The sequence below is a fragment of the Oncorhynchus mykiss genome, chromosome 5, assembly GCF_057628025.1.
Source record: "Oncorhynchus mykiss isolate SJ-2025 chromosome 5, ASM5762802v1, whole genome shotgun sequence".
NCBI lineage: Eukaryota > Metazoa > Chordata > Actinopteri > Salmoniformes > Salmonidae > Oncorhynchus > Oncorhynchus mykiss.
This window is the reverse complement of record NC_143026.1, coordinates 59,105,396-59,127,788: the sequence shown is the minus strand read 5'-3', so window position 1 is coordinate 59,127,788 and position 22,393 is coordinate 59,105,396. Positions and strand designations below refer to the sequence as shown.

The 22,393-nt window shown below is 41.2% G+C and overlaps 1 protein-coding gene across 8 annotated transcripts in view; it reads left to right on the top strand.

Annotated features, from left to right (window-relative positions):
- LOC110524123 (paralemmin-1) overlaps positions 1–22,393 on the top strand; it is a 70,875-nt gene that overhangs the window by 3,037 nt on the left and 45,445 nt on the right. For 2 of the 8 annotated variants that reach the window (XM_090235346.1, XM_090235345.1), the window contains exon 1: positions 730–780. The exons of 5 other annotated variants lie outside the window; for them this stretch is intronic. The gene's annotated coding sequence lies outside the window, so the exon portion shown is untranslated. Of the gene's footprint in view, positions 1–729; positions 781–22,393 lie in introns of those variants that run through there. One more of the 8 variants, XM_090235342.1, reaches the window with a different exon arrangement.

Below are 22,393 nucleotides of genomic sequence, written 5' to 3'. Positions count from 1 at the left end.
ACCCTCCCCTTGACTGAAATTGAAAAAGCACGATCTCCCACACTTTCCTCCATGTAACCATTCTGTACATTTCCATATATCCTTAAGTATCCATGACTGACTTACAGTGAGATGAACAAAATATAAAAAGTATACATGAAAATACAATGGGCAATAGGGGACCATGACCATCTTCCATTGTTGCAGGCCTAAGAGCCCACTAATATTACAATGTTACAGTGATGTTGCAGCATTGTTACAATGATTCTTCTTCTTTTTCATAGCCCACATTGCTTCCATCTGACTATCCATCACCTTCGTTTCACCTGACATACTCCAACATCCTCAAGAATGCTATTGTTTATACATACCAATTTGTCATGTTTAACACAGTAGACCTATTTTATTGATTGATATTAAGATTTGTGTTTATTGTTCCACGTTTTGAAGGTGCCAGTAGTAAAGTAGAGCACAAGTGTATGAATTTAAGTTGAAATTACGCTGTAGGCTCCTATGAAAGAGGAAGTGAGTAAAACTGTGTTATAAGAGAATATAGTGCAACATACACGTACCATACAGAGTGCATGTTTGATATCCATCATGGAGCCATGGACTTGAGAAACATCTCCGTTTAAATCCAATTTGAGTTGATTTTGTCTAGGGATGGGAGTTTCACTATTCAAATAGTATCTTACATTTTTGTTTGGATGTCCGGATATTCGAAATACATGTGTTTTTTTAAAGTACTGCTGAGCGAGGGAGAGAGGCTGGCACCCTATTGCTGCAGCTGCAGAGGGGGCGGTGAGTATTGTGGGTGAAAAGAGCCGAATGAGCTACTGTCGCCTACCGTTGAATGTCTGACTGACTTGTCGCGATGCTACCACCACCTGGCTAACGTCTGCGTGACCCCTGTGTCTTATGCTGTTGCCTACCATTGAACATCGGAAGCCTCGTTCACGCCTGATGTCCACCAGATGCATATGCGTTTTGTTTTGCTGGATGTCTAGCCTGCATTTTTCGTACTTAATGCACGTGTGCTTCGCTTTTCGACGAGCTAAAAGCTAGCTATTTGGAGTATGTGTGTGTACTTCCGATTGTACCACCGCACGGTAAAGCAACACACAGTTTAAAAGATTGAATGCATGCAGGAACACAGAACACAGTGCAGCAGCCTAGTGTAGCATCCCCAACGTAGCATTACGGACTGCTGCAATGACAATGAATGACTTCCGCCGGAACGCAAAGAGTTTGATGCATCTGGTTGACACGTGGTGTCACATTACTCATAAGCACTCAGTTACGTTGCACCGGATGTCATCTATTTCAATAGGGATGTCCACAACGCAGTGGAATCGCAATGCCCCCTTGTGGTTGAAGACTTTGTTGCCAGACGGATACTTTGACATTTTCCAAACATTGCGTTGTCTTCAGTCCAGCCAGAGTCTGTAGAAGAACAGGAAGTTACCAAACCACAGAAGAAGAGAAACATTTGGTTTTTGGCGATGGCTTTATGGGATAGCTAGCATCTTGCAAACAATTACCGATTCCTAGAAGTTAGTACTATTTTAATAGTCATGTTAAATAATACACATTGGCTTTTAAGCCAATTAGATTATATGACTGTTGCCTCCGATTTAAGTTTATTGTGATGGTAAGGACTTAAAAAATATATATATTTATTAGGTGGAGGTCGCTAGCTACTAGTGGTATCTTCAAGATAGCCTAGCTTTTAGCTAGCTAGCTGCTCTGCTGTGCAAGCTAGCTTGACTTGCTATAAAGTTGGAGAAACAAGTTGAGGAAGAAGTAACTTAACAAAACATGTTTTATTATCACCTGAAACAATATATTTATCCTGACTTGAATGAAACTGTAATATTTTACAATCTCCCAAAAATAAATGTGATCTCTGACAAGAGACAGCCTCTCCTCCGCCTTGCGTTACAAACACTACACCCATAGATAGAACAATGAGACAGATATTTCACTGGTTGTATAAATGTGAAGCATCCGGTTGGCGTTTCCACTCACTACTAAATATGGTGATGAAAGGAATCCCAGTGGCCGGCAGTGGGGGAAGATGGGGCGAGATTGATTTTGGCCGACATTCTGCAAATTTTCTCCTTGATTAAACATTTGATCTCAAAGCGGTTTTCTGTTTCCAAAACTAGAATCTGTAACAAACAGAGCAGACTATGTTTTGCAGACTTTACCCTTCCCCCCCCCCCCCCCCAAAAAAAAATAAATGCCATAGTTTAGAAGGAGTGCAAGGGCGAATTTAGTTATTGCCCACACTCACTTCCCAGATTAGGCGTTCCCCTACGGACATATGCAAATAAATGCTAGAATGTGCCAATAGGATCTCGCTAGCTCGTGCTTGGCTTTGCCCACCTTGCTTGTTCTGCCCATGATAGGCTCTGGTCTATTTTAGGTTAAAAATAGTATTGAGCTATATTGTTCATCGGCAGGCTATTATAATTCCGTAAGCCTCTCAACTGCCGGAGGGTCTACTCAGAATTTCTATTCTACTTAAAAAATATATTTTAGGTTCAAACAAAGCTGTCTTCCTTTTACATGGTAGGCAACTGCCTATTCCGTTTTTTTTGTTGTTGGGACATTTCATGTAAACACCATGGCAACGATGCACTCCAGTAGTAATCATGTATCAATTCACTGTAGCCCTATCTATAATATACAGTGGGGCAAAAAAAGTATTTAGTCAGCCACCAATTGTGCAAGTTCTCCCCACTTAAAAAGATGAAAGAGGCCTGTAATTTTCATCATAGGTACACTTCAACTATGACAGACAAAATGAGAAAAAAAATTCCAGAAGATCACATTGTAGGATTTTTAATGAATTTATTTGCAAATTATGGTGGAAAATAAGTATTTGGTCACCTACAAACAAGCAAGATTTCTGGCTCTCACAGACCTGTAACTTCTTCTTTAAGAGGCTCCTCTGTCCTCCACTCATTACCTGTATTAATGGCACCTTTTTGAACTTGTTATCAGTATAAAAGACACCTGTCCACAACCTCAAACAGTCACACTCCAAACTCCACTATGGCCAAGACCAAAGAGCTGTCAAGGGACACCAGGAACAAAATTGTAGACCTGCACCAGGCTGGGAAGACTGAATCTGCAATAGGTAAGCAGCTTGGTTTGAAGAAATCAACTGTGGGCGCAATTATTAGGAAATGGAAGACATACAAGACCACTGATAATCTCCCTCGATCTGGTGCTCCACGCAAGATCTCACCCTGTGGGGTCAAAATGATCACAAGAACGGTGAGCAAAAATCCCAGAACCACACGGGGGGACCTAGTGAATGACCTGCAGAGAGCTGGGACCAAAGTAACAAAGCCTACCATCAGTAACACACTACGCCGCCAGGGACTCAAATCCTGCAGTGCCAGACGTGTCCCCCTACTTAAGCCAGTACATGTCCAGGCCCGTCTGAAGTTTGCTAGAGAGCATTTGGATGATCCAGAAGAAGATTAGGAGAATGTCATATGGTCAGATGAAACCAAAATATAACTTTTTGGTAAAAACTCAACTTGTCGTGTTTGGAGGACAAATAATGCTGAGTTGCATCCAAAGAACACCATACCTACTGTGAAGCATGGGGGTGGAAACATCATGCTTTGGGGCTGTTTTTCTGCAAAGGGACCAGGACGACTGATCCGTGTAAAGGAAAGAATGAATGGGGCCATGTATCGTGAGATTTTGATTGAAAACCTCCTTCCATCAGCAAGGGCAGTGAAGATGAAACGTGGCTGAGTCTTTCAGCATGACAATGATCCCAAACACACCGCCCGGGCAACGAAGGAGTGGCTTCGTAAGAAGCATTTCAAGGTCCTGGTGTGGCCTAGCCAGTCTCCAGATCTCAACCCTATAGAAAATCTTTGGAGGGAGTTGGAAGTCCGTGTTGCCCAGCAACAGCCCCAAAACATCACTGCTCTAGAGGAGATCTGCATGGAGGAATGGGCCATAATACCAGCAACAGTGTGAAAACCTTGTGAAGACTTACAGAAAACGTTTGACCTCTGTCATTGCCAACAAAGGGTATATAACAAAGTATTGAGAAACTTTTGTTATTGACCAAATACTTATTTTCCACCATAGTATGCAAATAAATTCATTAAAAATCCTATAATGTGATTTTCTGGATTTTTGTTCTAATTTTGTCTGTCATAGTTGAAGTGTACCTATGATGAAAATTACAGGCCTCTCATCTTTTTAAGTGGGAGAACTTGCACAATTGGTGGCTGACTAAATACTTTTCTAGCCTATATATAGTTGCCATCTTTTTCTCTCCTCAAGTCAACATCTTCATTATTATGTTACAGAAATTCCAACTTTTGATCAAGTGGTTAAAGCCTTGATCAAGTGGTTATAGCCTTGATCAAGTGGTTATAGCCAGGCTATTAGGCATACTAGAACGTTGTTTATTTAATGATAAGCATCACTGGCATGTACAGTTTCTCCTGACCCCCACAAGTTCGGAGTTTTGATTAAAGAGATTTAAGTCCAGACAGGTTAGGCCTATTTTAGGAAACTTTCTGAATGGACATAGAGAGAATTAGCAAACTCGTACACGCACACCCACACACCTAAAAGGACCATCAATCAAAGCCGTCTGCAGCCATCTCTCTCAGACATAAGCAAATCACATTTCTCCTTTCCTCCCCAAAACACCAAGTCTTAGCTTCAAATCCTTTCTGTCAGATATCAGAAATGAGTTTACATTATAGGATAATGCTAAATCAATGTAGCCTATCATATCAATTAAGGGGAAGATATAGAGACAGCTGTGATATAGGCTATATGAAGATGAAATTGACAACCATTAGAAAATTGAAACACATCCATAGCCTTTCAGCCATTGATTAATTTTAGTGAAGCAATGGATGGTTATGTTGACACTAGGCCTACATTTTAATATGAGTGCTTTATCTAAATCTGTGAAACCACTTATTGATAAGGATAGCCTAAACTGCGGTTGATATTTCACTGTTCCCTTCTTGGAATTCACGCAAATCTGCTGGCAACTCGCCTATCTCTTCCTCCTCTGTCTTGCTCTGAAATAGACAATGAACAGCGATATACACTGAACTAAAATATAAACGCAACATGTAAAGTGTTGATGCCATGTTTCATGAGCTGAAAAAAAAAATCCCAGAAATTTGCCATACCCACAAAAAGCTTATTTCTTTCAAATTGTGTGCACAGATTTGTTTACGTTCCTGTTAGTGAACATTTCTCCTTTGACAAGATAATTCATCAACATGACCGGTCTGACATATCAAGAAGCTGATTAAACAGCATGATCATTACACAGGTGCATCTTGTGCTGGGGACAATAAAGGCCACTCTAAAATGTCTAAAGTTTTGAGGGAGTGTGCAATTGGCATGCCAGAGCTATTGCCAGATAATTTAATGTTCAGTTCTCCACCATATGCCGCCTCCAACGTAATTTTAGAGAATTTGGTAGTGTGTCCAATCGACTTCACAACCGCAGACCACGTGTAACCACACCAACCCAGGACCTCCACATCCGTCTTCTTCACCTGCGGGATTGTCTGAGACCAGCCACCTGGACAGCTTATGTAATTGTGGGTTTGCACAACAGAATATTTTTATATATATATATATATATATATATATATATATATATATTTTTTTTAAACTTCTTACTACTTTTTCTCCCCAATTGGTAGTTACAGTCTTGTCCCATCGCTGCTACTCCCGTACGGCCTCGAGAGAGAGGCGAAGGTCGAGAGTCATGTGTCCTCCGAAACACAAGCCTGCAAAGCCGCACTGCTTCTTGACACACTGCTCGCTTAACCCGTAAGCCCACCGCACCAATGTGTCGGAGGAAACACCGTATAACTGGTGACCGAATTCAGCATGCGCCCGGCCCACCACAGGAGTCGCTAAAGTGCGATGGGACAAGGACATCCCAGCTGGTCAAACCCTCCCCTAACCTGGACGACGCTGGGCCAATTGTGCACCGCCTCATGGGTCTCCCCGTCGCGGCCGGCTGCGACACAGCCCGGGATCGAACCCGATCTGTAGTGATACCTCTGTAGAATGTGGCGCCACTCAGGAGGCCACAACGGAATAATTTCTGCACAAACTCTCAGGGAAGCTCATCTGCGTGCTCGTCGTCTTCACCAGGGTCTTGACTTCAGTGGGCAAATGCTCACCTTTGATGGCTACTGGCACGCTGGAGAAGTGTGCTCTTCACGGATTAATCCTGGTTTCAACTGTCCCGGGCAGATGTTAGCGTCGTGTGGGGAGAGCAGTTTACTGATGTCAACGTTGTGAACATAGTGCCCGTGGTTATTTAACACTTCTTGGTTACTACATGATTCCATACATGTTATTTCATAGTTTTGAAAATAGTAAAAATAACTAAAAATAAAGAAAAGCCCTTGAATGAGTAGGTGTGTCCAAACTTTTGACTGGTACTGTAACTGATCACGCTATGTAACGGGGAATGAATACATTAACAACGGAGGGTAGCTGAAAAAACGATTCACACAATGAAACATCAAACTGCGCACGAATATTGTCGGGAGGAAGACGGAACTTATACACCCCTATAGGCCTACGTGTCTTATCCAAACACTCATCCCCTCTTTCTTGTCTAGACATTTTTTCATTTTACTCAGTAGCCTTTATACTCAATAGCCTACACATAATCTTTACAAGGAATAGGCCTACTTTCAAACATGTGGTGAGGTGCTAAGTAGTAGTAATTTATTGAAAATCAATGAATATTTGAAAATAATGCAATTTCACTAATTTTTTCGAAGGGGCCATGCGGCGCATATCTAAAACCATAATTATTTTTTACAGATGCCTGTTCTTCCATAAAAACCAGAAGATAGTAAATGCCATTAATCACAATGGTTAGCCTATGCAAATTAATAGGAAAACATTTAGGCCTTATTCATAGGACTACATTTAGCCTATTTGGAGGTGCGGGGAGAGGTCAAAGGGTCCTAGAAGTTAGGCTATTGTTTGTCAAATATAGATTAAATACAGTTAAAGTTGGAAGTTTACATACACTTAGGTTGGAGTCATTAAAACTTGTTTATCAACTACTACACACATTTTTTATTAACAAACTATAGTTTTGGCAAGTCGGTTAGGACATCTACTTTGTGCATGACTCAAGTCCTTTTTCCAACAATTGTTTACAGACAGATGAATTCACTGTATCACAATTCCAGTGGGTCAGAAGTTTACATACACTAAGTTGACTGTGCCTTTAAACAGCTTGTAAAATTCCAGAAAATTATGTCATGGCTTTAGAAGCTTCTGATAGGCTAATTGACATAATTTGAGTCATTTGGAGGTGTACCTGTGGATGTATTTCAAGGCCTACCTTCAAACTCAGTACCTCTTTGCTTGACATCATGGGAAAATCAAAAGAAATCTTGGGAGCAATTTCCAAACACTTGAATGTACCACATTCATCTGTACAAACAATAGAATGCAAGTATAAACACCATGGGTCCACGCAGCCGTCATTCCGCTCAGGAAGGAGATGCGTTCTGTCTCCTAGAGATGAACATACTTTGGTGTGAAAAGTGCAAATCAATCCCAGATCAACAGCAAAGGACCTTGTGAAGATGTTGGAGGAAACAGGTAAAGTAAAACGAGTCCTATATTGACATAACCTAAAAGGCCGCTCAGCAAGTAAGAAGCCACTGCTCCAAAACCGCCATTAAAAAGCCAGACTACGGTTTGCAACTCCACATGGGAACAAAGATGGTACTTTTTGGAGAAATGTCCTCTGGTCTGATGAAACAAAAATAGAACTGTTTGGCCATAATGACCATCTTTATGTTTGTAGGAAAAAGGGGGAGGCTTGCAAGCTGAAGATCACCATCCCAACCGTGTAGCAAAGGGGTGGCAGCATCATGTTGTGGGGGTGCTTTACTGCAGGAGGGACTGGTGCACTTCACAAAATAGATGGTATCATGAGGTAGGAAAATGATGTGGATATATTGAGGCAACATCTCAAGACATCAGTCAGGAAGTTAAAGCTTGGTCACAAATGGGTCTTCCAAATGGACAATGACCACAAGCATACTTCCAAAGTTGTGGCAAAATGGCTTAAGGACAACAAAGTCAAGGTATTGGAGTGGTCATCACAAAGCCCTGACCTCAATCCTTTTGAAAATGTGTGGGCAGAACTGAAAAAGTGTGTGCGAGCATGGAGGCCTACAAACCTGACCTACAAGCATTCCTCCTGACAGAGCTGGTGTAACTGAGTCAGGTTTGTAGGCCTCTACAAACCTGACTCAGTTACACCAGCTCTGTCAGGAGGAATGCGCCAAAATTCACCCAACTTATTGTGGGAAGCTTGTGGAAGGCTACCCAAAATGTTTGACCCAAGTTAAACAATTTAAAGGCAATGCTAACAAATACTAATTGAGTGTATGTACACCTCTGACCCACTGGGAATGTGATGAAATAAATAAAAGCTGAAATAAATCATTCTCTCTACTATTATTCTTACATTTCACATTCTTAAAGTTAAGTGGTGATCCTAACTGACCTAAGACAGGGAATTTTTACTGGGATTAAATGTCAGGAATTGTGAAACTGGGTTTAAATGTAAAGGTGTATGTAAACTTCCGACCTCAACTGTATAGGTGATAGTGGGCTAAATCAAGGATAAATATAGCCGAAATGTTCAGGCTTTGTCATGATCTGTGATCAAAATAGACGGGGGGTTTTCGGGTTCCGTTCAGGTTATAGGTTATGTGTAAGAACGCAACTGCACTGAAACAAATAACCTGATTCAATGAGATTCCCCTCTCCTGAATTGTTTTGGGGTTGATCTTTTAAGCTTTTTGGTCTATAGATAGATAGACCCATACCGCTTCTATTTTTTGGGCTGTTTGCTGTAAGCATAGCCTACCACTAATATTCTAAATTCCAGAGCATTTTAAACAACCACAGTTTTTTGTTGTTGTGGGATAACGATACTTGCTTTATATTTAAAATTAAATGTTTTGATAGGCCTATAGGCCCACCATGAACCCATGTTGAGGCTGAGCATGGCCTTCGATAGGCTCGTGGACTATGCAGAAAGCATTGTGGAGTTAATTGTTGTTATAACCTATAGATCACTCTTTATATAATCTGGAATGTTGTTTTTTCTCACAATTTATAAACCAACAAGAGGTAGCCTTGCTTTTGCCCTTCTCTATAACACGAGTTAGGGTATGTCCTTGCATACCCCTTCAATTCAAGCCCTACTTTTAACCATAACACATAAAGCCCTCCACAGAAGTTGATAGCATGCAGCCTAAGGAATGCATGGTGACAGTGATTGCATCTGTCAAACAGGTAATCCTACCTCCTTTTTCTGAATAGGGCTCAGACGAAGCCATCCTGTCCATATTCATTTGAGAAATAGGACTATATCACCTATAGGCTTTGTACGCAGTAATGGTGGCTGGCTGCAAATCAACTAGCCTAATATTTTTTTTGTATAGAGGTGATAGGCCTATTTTGCCGACAAATTAAATTGATTAGATTACACTGCCAATTAAAAATAATTTTAAAAGCATGTACATGCAGACATCATGAAGACGTTTGTAATGCGTTCATGGTGAGATCTTTTATAAAAACGTACATGTAAACTGACACGTGCCATGTAAGTGTAACGTGTACATGATGAGACCACTGTCTACATGACGTGAGCGTGTCACGTGACATGAACGTCACGGGAACGTGTAGGCAGGTTGACACCTATACTTTTATTTTTGTCTCCATTGACTGTCCATGTTAATTCATGGCGGTGTTTTATGGCGCTGGGGAGACGTTAGGTGACACGCTGAGATGCATCAGTAGCTTCACAGGGCTTGATTCTGGCATGAATCACTCGCGTTGGTGTGTTTGAGATGGGAGCAAGCAGACGGAGGGAGAGAGAGCACCATGGCAACTCGGCTACAGCCAAGGCTAGCTAACTTGTAGCAGCCACCATGTTATGTATCATCCCATATAACAGTGCCTGTCTTGACTGGTGCAGCCTAGAGAAACTAGTACTATAGTTAGCTAGGCTAATTGAGGCCACATGCTGTGCATTCTCCCCAACCCCATTCAGATAAAACAACAACCTAACTGTTGGTTGCTGGTTGTAGCCTACTCGCTTAGCTAACTTTTCATTCCGTAATTTTATTCCATCTTGCATTGCATTAGTGAACTCTCACTCCACTTGCTACACATTAAGCCTCTTTGCCGCTTTGATTGGCCAACATAAACAATACTTGGAAAGGCTACCGCCTTTTTATGGGGAGCACACTGTGCACGTCATAAAAACTACATTGAGTTTGTGGTATGTCATGGTACATACTTGTATGTATTAATGTCACAAATGACTACTCATACGTTCATGTTTTTGAATAATTCAATATTCGAATAACATGCACATCCCTAATTTTGTCTTTTAATTATTTGTTTGCAATTATTCGACATCTAGTCGAATATTTTCTTTACCAGACCATGATAAACGTACAAAACTAACCAACACAAATCCTTCTTCATTTCCCTTCTAAGTCGTAAGCTGACAGATACACAGATTGTTCTTCCCACTGCTAATGGCCAACCATGTGCCATTCAATATGTGCCGGACCTTCCAAGTATTGAGATTCCATGGAGAAGCTCTTGGGAGAGCAGATAGGCTGAGATCGTGCTCTTATTTTATTCAGCCTCTCTCATGCCTCAGCCTCTACCTCTCTCACATTCCAGTCATGAAGACTGATCCGCTCCCTGCCATCTCTCCACTCCTCCTTGTTCATCCTCCCTATCCTCTCTTCTCTGCATGGGTCCTCCTTTTCTTCTTCTCAACATCCATTTGGCGTATTCCAATCGTATAAACATATGATTAGATACAGTATATATAGTATAACACTTACAGTATTAAACAATAATCCAACACTCTTAAAAGGACAATAGAAGTTGTCTCATCCCAGTCAGCCCACAAGTGTAATCATCAAGCCAGTCATGCCAGCCAGTGGTGTCCCAGTCCCCCTCTGTCATTTTTCAATCACAGTGACACACATTCAAACGTAGCCTTGGGGGCAGACCTCGTGCAGCAGAGGGGAGTGTGGCAGTGTGGTGTGGGTCATGTCGTCGAGGGTTAGCGCACAGACACATTTGAGGCTAATGAGCAGGCTAGCTTACACAGCCCAGGGCAGCTAGCCATAGCTGCATATCTGGTACATAGATAGATCATAGATACATAGCTGCATATCTGGTACATAGATAGATAATAGATACATAGCTGCATATATGGTACATAGATAGATCATAGATACATAGCTGCCTATCCGGTACATAGATAGATAATAGATACATAGCTACATATCTGGTACATAGATAGATCATAGATATATATAGCTGCATATATGGTACATAGATAGATAATAGAGACATAGCTGCATATCTGGTACATAGATAGATAATAGATACATAGCTGCATATCTGGTACATAGATTGATAATAGATACATAGCTGCATATCCGGTACATAGATAGATAATAGATACATAGCTGCATATCTGGTACATAGATTGATAATAGATACATAGCTGCATATCTGGTACATAGATAGATAATAGATACATAGCTGCATATCTGGTACATAGATAGATAATAGAGACATAGCTGCATATCTGGTACAGTGCCTTGCGAAAGTATTCGGCCCCCTTGAACTTTGCGACCTTTTGCCACATTTCAGGTTTCAAACATAAAGATATAAAACTGTATTTTTTTGTGAAGAATCAACAACAAGTGGGACACAATCATGAAGTGGAACGACATTTATTGGATATTTCAAACTTTTTTAACAAATCAAAAACTGAAAAATTGGGCGTGCAAAATTAGGCACTGTATATAGATAGATCATAGATAAATAGCTGTAATACATGTAGAGTAGCTGTACAAAGCTACTAAACAGGCCTCACTAGACTTTTCATTATGTTTTTTAACAAATAGTGGTAAACATGTTTCAACATACTGTGCAACGGGCCCTTTGTACTTTTGCTTCCACTGGTTTTCACTGGTAACAACTCCAAGGGTTTGGATGATTTTGTGTTGCTGTTTGTGTTTTCCCAGCACAGCAACTAGTTCCCCCTCAGATATTTTTTTTTCGCAGGGGAGGTCTCCATAGAAACCATGCATTCTTTCAGTTGGCTGGACAGTTTTGTTTAGAGTCCTTTGAATTACAGCTTTACAAAAACATACAACAAAGAGATGTTGATCTCAGCTAGTGCTTTATGTGGCCGACACCTCTGGAGGAAGGTATGGCCTCTGAAAACAGAGATAGACTGTGTCAACCAACAAGGCTTTGATACATTTATATCTACGTTCAATGATTCAACTAAAGTGCAGCTATTGGTTGTTTCTTGTTTGTCTCCATCATAAAAGCATTATCCAACGTTTGAAGGGATGGTTCAGCTTTTATCATGACTGGAAAAAACCTGAGCCATCTTTACTTGAACATTATACAATCTGATGCTAATGAGATGTACTTACACATTTGGTGCAGAAGCAACAATAATACCCAAGTTCAAGAATTTGTCTGACTGGAATATCACTTGTGTCAGTTTGACCTGGAGATCTTTGAGACTCCATTTCTCTCATGAGACTTCAGATAGAAGTAAGTGTTCTATAAATTATATGAGTAACAGTATCTCTCTCATTGAACACTTGCAAGGGCGATTTGAAAGTGAGGGTGAGTTGAGTGTTTTTTGCCTGGTCGCTAAAAACAGTTGGTCTACAGTGCCTTGCGAAAGTATTCGGCCCCCTTGAACTTTGCGACCTTTTGCCACATTTCAGGCTTCAAACATAAATATATAAAACTGTATTTTTTTGTGAAGAATCAACAACAAGTGGGACACAATCATGAAGTGGAACGACATTTATTGGATATTTCAAACTTTTTTAACAAATCAAAAACTGAAAAATTGGACGTGCAAAATTATTCAGCCCCCTTAAGTTAATACTTTGTAGCGCCACCTTTTGCTGCGATTACAGCTGTAAGTCGCTTGGGGTGTCTCTATCAGTTTTGCACATCGAGAGACTGAATTTTTTTCCCATTCCTCCTTGCAAAACAGCTCGAGCTCAGTGAGGTTGGATGGAGAGCATTTGTGAACAGCAGTTTTCAGTTCTTTCCACAGATTCTCGATTGGATTCAGGTCTGGACTTTGACTTGGCCATTCTAACACCTGGATATGTTTATTTTTGAACCATTCCATTGTAGATTTTGCTTTATGTTTTGGATCATTGTCTTGTTGGAAGACAAATCTCTGTCCCAGTCTCAGGTCTTTTGCAGACTCCATCAGGTTTTCTTCCAGAATGGTCCTGTATTTGGCTCCATCCATCTTCCCATCAATTTTAACCATCTTCCCTGTCCCTGCTGAAGAAAAGCAGGCCCAAACCATGATGCTGCCACCACCATGTTTGACAGTGGGGATGGTGTGTTCAGCTGTGTTGCTTTTACGCCAAACATAACGTTTTGCATTGTTGCCAAAAAGTTCAATTTTGGTTTCATCTGACCAGAGCACCTTCTTCCACATGTTTGGTGTGTCTCGCAGGTGGCTTGTGGCAAACTTTAAACAACACTTTTTATGGATATCTTTAAGAAATGGCTTTCTTCTTTCCACTCTTCAATAAAGGCCAGATTTGTGCAATATACGACTGATTGTTGTCCTATGGACAGAGTCTCCCACCTCAGCTGTAGATCATCCAGAGTGATCATGGGCCTCTTGGCTGCATCTCTGATCAGTCTTCTCCTTGTATGAGCTGAAAGTTTAGAGGGACGGCCAGGTCTTGGTAGATTTGCAGTGGTCTGATACTCCTTCCATTTCAATATTATTGCTTGCACAGTGCTCCTTGGGATGTTTAAAGCTTGGGAAATCTTTTTGTATCCAAATCCGGCTTTAAACTTCTTCACAACAGTATCTCGGACCTGCCTGGTGTGTTCCTTGTTCTTCATGATGCTCTCTGCGCTTTTAACGGACCTCTGAGACTATCACAGTGCAGGTGCATTTATACAGAGACTTGATTGCACACAGGTGGATTGTATTTATCATCATTAGTCATTTAGGTCAACATTGGATCATTCAGAGATCCTCACTGAACTTCTGGAGAGAGTTTGCTGCACTGAAAGTAAAGGGGCTGAATAATTTTGCACGCCCAATTTTTCAGTTTTTGATTTGTTAAAAAAGTTTGAAATATCCAATAAATGTCGTTCCACTTCATGATTGTGTCCCACTTGTTGTTGATTCTTCACAAAAAAATACAGTTTTATATCTTTATGTTTGAAGCCTGAAATGTGGCAAAAGGTCGCAAAGTTCAAGGGGGCCGAATACTTTCACAAGGCACTGTATTGTGACAGTCTGACATGATCATTGGCCTGTTTTGAGGAAGCATCTTTGTCACTCCTGCTTTCTGTTCATTCATGTCACTTTGAGTGTACGGTGCTTTGTGAAGGGCATGATTGCCTTAGTGCCCCTGTGGTCTCCCAATCAGGCGTTCGCTGTTAACCAAACACAATTTATCTTATTAAATCTGTTATACTCCCATTCTTACTTCCACTCCTAGCCAGGGCTGCTTTGCGCCAGGGTAACGTAATGGCACGGCAGGAGCCACAGACTCCCATTGGAACTCCTGCATGCAAGGTCACATTGCGTCTTTGCGGCTCACACCCCTCTGAATGCTCTTCTAAATCATGACTAAGGGAGATAGTGGGCCGTGCCCCATGTAAAGGCCTCAGTGCTAGACTTAAATACCAAAGCCCATGAGATTAGTGGTAGAAATATAGTTTCTCATTGTTTGCTCGTCGCACGGTCAACTGAGCAGACTGAAAACGGACGCGTAATGGCCTTTGTCATGTCGTTTTAAGCACCATTTCATTCAACCCGTACGAAATGTTGGGGCAGCCTCCTCGGTACGTTTAGTGTAAGATGACAACAGTGATACAAATAGAATGGTGGACGTGATTAAAGGTCTATTCACTTCCAGCCCTTGTGGCTCCGTGAAAGATCACGGGGACTGTATTCAGTCGTCTTGCATTCCTGCTAAAGGAAAACGTTCTCCGAGGGACAAACAGCAGTGAAAAGTGTCATATGAGCTGTTCCTCTGGGGCGCAAAGACTGAGCAATATTCAGGACAAGAGATGTGTGTCTTAAGACATTGGACATTACTTCCATGGCCATGGAAATGTATAACGCAGCCTAGTTAGGCAAAGTGGAATGACGAACAATAGCCTTGGTTAGTTTAACCCAAGTCTTGAATAAATACATGATTGTATTCGTTGTGCACATTTTAAGTTTAGATTCGGTCCATTTTGTAAGTCTACTGTATTAGTGTCTTACTGTGAAGTCATTGTCTATTAATAGTTCATAGCCTCCTGAAAATGTCTACATATAGACACATTTTGTGTCAATTCCCAAATGATGTGAAAGTCATGTGGTGGTATTTTCATTGCTTTGTCAGATTATGATTACAACAATATGCATAATTAATCTGAGGATGTCTATGTGCTATTTATGTGAACGTATGATGATGGTTGATATGCATGTGTTTATTAGTATGTAGTGTGGATTTGTGCCCTTGTTGTTGCTATATCTGTCATATTTTCATCTATTTTATCATCATATTTATCATCATGTTGGAGTATTATATTTTTGTTATATTCATTCATGCACATGACATTTCAATGTATTGTCACACTCAGAAGGCTGTTTCCTGTGTGTTTCTCACTAATGTATGTGGCTGCAAATGGACTTTTAGTGCCTACTCTAATGGCTCACAGTGTCTCACTCCATCCTGTTGTCCAAACAGGATGAGACCAAGGAAACCCACACGTAAGTACGGATTCATCGATCGCCAAACTTTGAGATTAAACAACAAGCAGAAGAGAAACTCTTCCTAAGCAAACAATTGTAACTATTTCTAGACAAAAGCATTCAAGAGCATTTTGGAATGGTAAGAATTTGATTTAGAAATTCACAAAAGTAAAACATAAAATATTGTGACAACCGGGACTGATTTGGGAGTGTAGGAATGTCAAAGCATTCCTTTCTGTTTACAAAAGGCACCCTGTAATCTGCTCATAGCCAGGCTGCAGATTCATCCATCAGCAAAGGTTTTGAGATATTTTAACTGTATTTTGCCCTCCTTGGTCTTTATGCTAAAAGGTTAAGATAATCATCTCTGAGCCATGAACTTGTCAGCAGTGACATTTCCTCATGGTTTTATTGCACTGGGATTATTTATCTGTGTGGACCTTATCAGGGCACGCCCCATTAGCCTTGTGAGGGTTTGAGTCAGAGTTGGAGCCTCCATTGTCCAGGGGAGACAGTGGTGGTCGGGCTAGGGGAGGAAGGCAGGCCAGCAGGGTTGCAAAATTCTGGATACTTTCCCAAAGTTGCCTGTTTTTTCTGAAATCCAAGCTGAATGATTCCCAGTTGAAGTATTATTTTCCTGCTCATTCACTCCTGATTTTCGGAATCCTTAAACTGGGATTTTATGAAAAACCTTGGAAGTTTCAAGAATTTTGCAAGCCTAGCCTACACTCTCAGAAAAAAAGTTTCCAATCTGTTTTTTTGCCTGTCCCCTTTTTGGTTCCAGAGAGAACCCTTTTGGGTCCCATATAGAACCCTCTGTGGAAAGGGTCCTACATGGAACCCAAAAGGGTTCTCCTATGGGGACAGCCGAAGAACCCTTTTATGTTCTAGACAGCACCTTTTTTTCCAAGTGTAGGGTACCGAGTGCACAGACAGTGGCAGCCACAACACCGTGACACACCTTCCCCATGAGTCTAGTAAATGGTGTTACATCACCGTCTGTCTCGGTTTCTCTTCTTTCATCGTTGTTGTTGTTAGGTTTTGAAATCAGCAAGGGCACCATAATGGCTTACCATATTTCCAATAGCTGAACTATGATTGTGTAGGACCAGATAAGCTGCAATAAGTCAAAAGGACACTAAAATGGGCAAAATTACCAACCCAAATAAAGAGTAGATTTATGAGTATTCAGTGCAAGTACCCCACCCTATTCTCAGCAGGGCAGGAAATGTCTTGAGACTAGTGGTGGTCTGACTCCATGCCCCTCCCTTCTTTTGCTGCTTGAGGAGGGTGCTGGAGGAAGTGCCCCAGTGTTGTGTTTGGGGATAGAAAAAAACCCAAGCTCTTCTTTTCTATTGGTTCGTTGTCGGTCTGCATGATGTGACCCCACCCAGTCTGTCACTGTGTCTGTGTCCTACACTCCATGTGATGAGGGACAGGATGCCCGTTGGCCTCGATCGCATTACACTGCAGACTAGCACTCTGGACGAATCAGGCTCTTTAGAGCTGCCCTTTGCCGACTCTGCAGAATAATTCCTGTCATTGCGGGGGACAGTGGTGTCGAACATGAAGCCTCAAAGCTGTTCTTTGTCATCTACATGTTTTGTTTTGCTTTTTGGGCTTGACATCATCGGTAAGACATATTCAGCCCTGCTTTGACAACAGAACGTCTGGCCTATGAAGTGTACACTCAGAAAAAAATGTGCTAAGTACTACCATATAGACTTCTTTGGTTTGTTCTACCTAGAACCCTCTATGAAGGGTTCTGCCTAAAACCATCTGAAGGGTTCTACCAAGAACCCTTTTGTCCTCTAAAGCAGTGCTTCTCAACTGGTTTTGGCTTGGGACCCAAATTGAACCAGGTTGTCTCAGTCGCGACCAAATATTCGCCTCCCGAAAAATAATCGGCAAAATACAATCTTGAAAACTATTTTTAATGCTGTATTCATATTAAATGTATCAATTATATGACAAGGGAACAACACCACTTTCATTGTCAATAAGAACATTTTGCCCATATTCTTGACAAAAAATGTTATTACCTCACTTTTTTGAGACGACAAAATCAACCAAAATAGGCCTGCTAATAGCTCTATATTTTTCTCTGAGATTAAGTTATTAAGTTCATTATCATTTCTTACACACTTTCTACCTGGTTTAAGTCGTTTAAGTTCAGACTGGAGTATTTCTTAGTTTTTTTTTTGTACTCAGACACCTGCAACCCAACAGTTTGCTGCTCTGAAGGTTCTTCCTAGAACCCTCTATGAACGGCTCTACCGACAACACTTTTATAGTTTTTTTAAGGGATTTCCTAGAACCTTGTAGGAAATGGTTTTCCTGGCACCCACCAAACCCAGATTTGTCCATCAGAATGCCAGATAGTGAAGTGTGATTCATCAGTCCAGAGAACGTTTCCACTGCTCCAATGGTGGCGAGCTTTACGCCACTCCAGCCGACGCTTGGCATTGATCTTAGGCTTATGTGTGGCTGCTCGGCCATGGAAACCCACTTCATGAAGCTTCCGAATAATAGTTATTATGCTGAGGTTGCTTCCAGAGGCAATTTGGAACTCGATAGTGAGTGTTGCAACCGAGGACAGAGGATTTTTACACGCTACACGCTTCAGCACTCAGCGGTCCCGTTCTGTGAGCTTGTTTGGCCTTCCACTTCGCGGCTGAGCCGTTGTTGCTCCTAAACGTTTCCACTTCACAATAACAGCACTTACAGTTGACCGGGGCAGCTCTAGCAGGGCATACATTTGACGTACTGACTTGTTGGAAAGGTTGCCTCCTATGATGGTGCGACGTTGAAATTCTATGAGCTCTTCAGTAAGGTCATTCGACTTCCACTGTTTCTCTATGGCGATTCCATGGCTGTGTAGTCGAGTTTATACACCTGTCAGCAAAGGGTCTGGGGTGTCCACATACTTTTGTATATATAGTGTATATCATCAGGCCTTTCTTTGAGGGCCTAGTTATAACATAACACATTGGTGATACGAAACTCTTGGTTTACAGGCCGTATCAGGCCTGCAAGTCACATTATGCTCACTGATGTGTAATTCCTATTGGAATCCAGCCAGAGTGAGGATATCTAACAATTTTAACTTTTAATCACCAGCAAACTGCCATCAGAATGCATGCCAGGGTAGTGATGATTGATGAATGAGGATAATCTAGATTGGAACAACCATCTCAGTAATGGGTGCAATAAATCGAACAGATTGGATTAGTTTAGAAAAAGGTTTGCTATTTATCTTTGTGTAGCACAAGATTAATCAACCAATCGATGTACATGCAAAAACACAGATATTTTAAAATATTTGTATCAGGACGTGCTCAGGGGGTGTGCCGACCTGGCCATACTCGTATTACTAATCGTATCCGTAAATTGACAGTTTATAGTTGGATCGGATCGGATGATACTCGTGATTGGAAAACCCAAAAGGGTTTTAATATGCCTTCATAGATGTTGGAAAAATACCTATCTTCCTGTGTGTTTTTAGACAAAACAATCTGCAGATTAGGAGCGGTGCGAGGAGGGGTCTGTGTCTGCGTTTGCTCAAACTTGCAGCGGGCAGAGACAAGTTTGCTGTCACTCAGTCAGAATGCATCGGAGTTTCATGTTTTGTATTTTCCCCCTACCCTCGCTATGCTTGTTAGATATCATGCACATTGATAGCTTGCTACAGTTCTAGCAAATGTCCTTGCCATTTGATTTATCATTTACATTTTAGTCATTTAGCAGACCCCCTTATCCAGAGCGACTTACAGTTAGCGCGTTCATCTTAAGATAGCTAGGTGAGACAACCACATATCACAGTCATAGTACATTACTATAGTACAACAATAAGGGGAGGTGGGAGCTGAGATTTCTTATTTTTGAGGTAGGGTTTTTAGACGTTTTCATGGTGCCAGGACAGAGAAGAATTTTGACTGGGCTAAGCAGGAGCTAATCTCCCATAGGGGTGGGACGGCCAAGAGACCAGAAGTGGCAGAACGGAGTGCTCGGGTTGGTTTGTAGGGTTTGAGCATAGCCTGAAGGTAGGGAGTGGCAGTTCAGTTCCCTTTGCTTTTTCGTAGGCAAGCACTATGGTCTTGTAGTGTACATTTTTTTGGGGGGGGCATCTTTATATCAAGTGCAAGGTGCTGTGTGGTCTTAGTAACAGGCTAACAGGCGACAGCAGCAATCTAAACGATTCGACTGAACCATGCGAGGAGAAGTGATCAGGTGAAATGATGAAGCTAAGCGAGTGGATACAGCTTCGCTCTATCCAATCAGAGCAGCAGGATCAACGTACAGCCCGCCCTTGTCTATACAGACAGGCAAACTAGCCAGTTGAGTTATTTAGACCATGTAGGACCGCGCACTTGATTGAAAGATGAACACTGGCACCAGAAAATGTAAATCTTTCAGATCAGGGATAATAACAGAAAATACTGGGATCATAATCGTATCACGACAATTGCCCATATGCATTACGATACTCGTTTTGTTTGAATACTCGGCACACTCCTGTGCGTGGTTTGTAGTGTTTTTCTCCTTACAGAGTAAAAATGTCACAATCACACTCAACTCTGGTTATTAACACCAACAATGGGGTTATTTTACACCATTTAGTGTTAATTTGACTTCTGTATCAACATTAGAAATGTTGCACTGAAAATCAACACTCTAATGGCTAATTTGCTGTGTAGTATACAATACACTGCTGGTTCACTCATACTCCCTTCTCTTCTCCTACCCTCTGCTCAATAAAATCACAGAAAATACTAATATGAAAGATGGAAATCATGACAAAGATATCAACTATGTCAGTGCTGTACAAGTAAAATTATTAAGGGAATACCAGATACCAAATATTCCCAGATACAGTTGAAGTCGGAAGTTTACATACACTTAGGTTGGAGTCATTAAAACTCGTTTTTCAACCACTCCACAAATTTCATGTTAACAAACTATAGTTTTGGCAAGTCGGTTCGGACATCTACTTTGTGCATGACACAAGTAATTTTTCCAACAATTGTTTACAGACAGATTATTTCACTTATAGTTCACTGTATCACAATTCCAGTGGGTCAGAAGTTTACATACACTAAGTTGACTGTGCCTTTAAACAGCTGGTAAAATTCCAGAAAATGATGTCATGGCTTTAGAAGCTTCTAATATTCTAATTGACATAATTTGAGTCAATTGGAGGTGTACCTGTGGATGTATTTCAAGGCCTACCTTCAATCTCAGTGCCTTTTTGCTTGACATCATAGAAAAATCAAAATAAATCAGCCAAGACCTCAGAAAACAATTATAGACTTTGGGAGCAATTTCCAAACGCCTGAAGGTACCACATTCATCTGTACAAACAATAGTATGCAAGTATAATCACCATGGGACCACACAGCCATCATACCGCTCATCAAGGAGACGCCTTCTGTCTCCTAGAGATGAACGTACTTTGGTGCGAAAAGTGCAAATAAATCCCAGAACAACAGCAAAGGACCTTGTGAAGATGCTGGAGGAAACAGGTAAAGAAGTATCTATATCCACAGTAAAACTAGTCCTATATTAACAGAACCTGAAAGGCCGCTCAGCAAGTAAGAAGCCACTGCTCCAAAACCGCCATAAAAAAAGCCAGACTACGGTTTGCAACTCCACATGGGGACAAAGAAATGTCCTCTGGTCTGATGAAACAAAAATGGAACTGCTTGGCCATAATGATCATTGTTATGTTTGGAGGATAAAGGGGGAGGCTTGCAAGCCGAAGATCACCATCCCAACCATGAAGCATGGGCGTAGCAGCATCATGTTGTGGGGGTGCTTTTCTGCAGGAGGGACTGGTGCACTTCACAAAATAGATGGCATCATGAGGTAGGAAAATTATGTGGATATATTGAAGCAACATCTCAAGACATCAGTCAGGAAGATAAATCTTGGTTCCAAATGGGTCTTCCAAATGGACAATGGCCCCAAGCATACTTACAAAGTTCTGGCAAAATGTCTTAAGGACAACAAAGTCAAGGTATTGGAGTGGCCATCACAAAGCCCTGACCTCAATCCTATAGAAAATGTGTGGGCAGTACTGAAAAAGTGTGTGCGAGCATGGAGGCCTACAAACCTGACTCAGTTACACCAGCTCTGTCAGGAGGAATGGGCCAAAATTCACCCAACTTATTGTGGAAAGCTTGTGGAAGGCTACACAAACTGTTTGACCCAAGTTAAACAATTTAAAGGCAATGCTACCAAATAATAGTTAAGTGTCTGTAAACTTCTGACCCACTGGGAATGTGATGAAAGAAATAAAAGCTGAAATTGTTCTCTCTACTATTATTCTGACATTTCACATTCTTAAAATAAAGTGGTGATCCTAACTGACTTAAGACAGGGAATTTTTACTAGGATTAAATGTCAGGAATTGTGAAAAACTGAGTTTAAATGTATTTGGCTAAGGGGTATGTAAATTTCTGACTTCAACTGTACATGTATCTACGGTTTAAAACATTCTCACACCTATCTTTTTAAACTTATCTTATTACTCAAACT